Genomic DNA, 718 nt, shown 5'->3' with positions numbered 1-718 from the left:
CATCCCAGTCATCTTGTTTCTGAGGCACGTTCTTTCTATCAAACAATGCTGCCCCTCAGTTAGACATTTACTGAGCACCAGTTGTGTGCAGGCATGATTCACACTGTCAATTAGAAACAATAGCCTTTGTCTTCAGAACCTATGTACAAACAGCTGTGAGAACCAAGGAGCAGATGAGGCAGCTGTCGTTAGCCCTGATCTCAAAGTATACAATCGTAATTATGAGATCAGGACATCTGTCCTACCAGCCTCTCCACTGACAACAGCCTCACTGTGTTCAGGGCCCCCACTTTGAGTGAGCTGCTCCTGCTTGTCCATTCCAACCAGTAGGAGGACCTTGTCCACCCACTGAACACACTCCGTGAGCCTTGGAGCCTTGTCTAGGCCACGCATATCTCTGTCTGGGATCTTCACTGTCTACTGTGGTGATTCTTAAGCTTTCCCTGTATTTCACAGTCCTATGAGCATCTTGCAACAGTGGTCCACTCAGTGAGTCTGGGATGGGCCTCAGAGTCTGCATTTCAGTGAGTGCTGAAGCACACGTGGTGGTGCTCGGAGGAGGATGCATTTTTACAGCAAGGATATAGTCTATTTCAGCTTCTCTTTAATCTGAACACTGATAATTTGGAATAAATGAATAAGTAACCAACCAACTTGGGTTGCACTTCTAACAGTGCCAGGTACTTTGTATAGGACTCATAAACATTTAGGTGACATT

At 46.1% G+C, this 718-nt stretch overlaps 1 protein-coding gene across 1 annotated transcript in view; it reads right to left on the bottom strand.

The window, feature by feature from the left end:
* The window catches only part of Cntn1 (contactin 1), a 410344-nt gene that overhangs the window by 124666 nt on the left and 284960 nt on the right, over positions 1-718 (bottom strand). The gene's annotated exons all lie outside the window — the stretch shown is intronic.

This window comes from Octodon degus, unplaced genomic scaffold, assembly GCF_000260255.1.
Source record: "Octodon degus isolate 3935 unplaced genomic scaffold, OctDeg1.0 scaffold00100, whole genome shotgun sequence".
Taxonomy (NCBI): Eukaryota; Metazoa; Chordata; class Mammalia; order Rodentia; family Octodontidae; genus Octodon; species Octodon degus.
The sequence above is the reverse complement of the archived record's forward strand: the minus strand, read 5'-3'. Positions and strand labels throughout refer to the sequence as shown.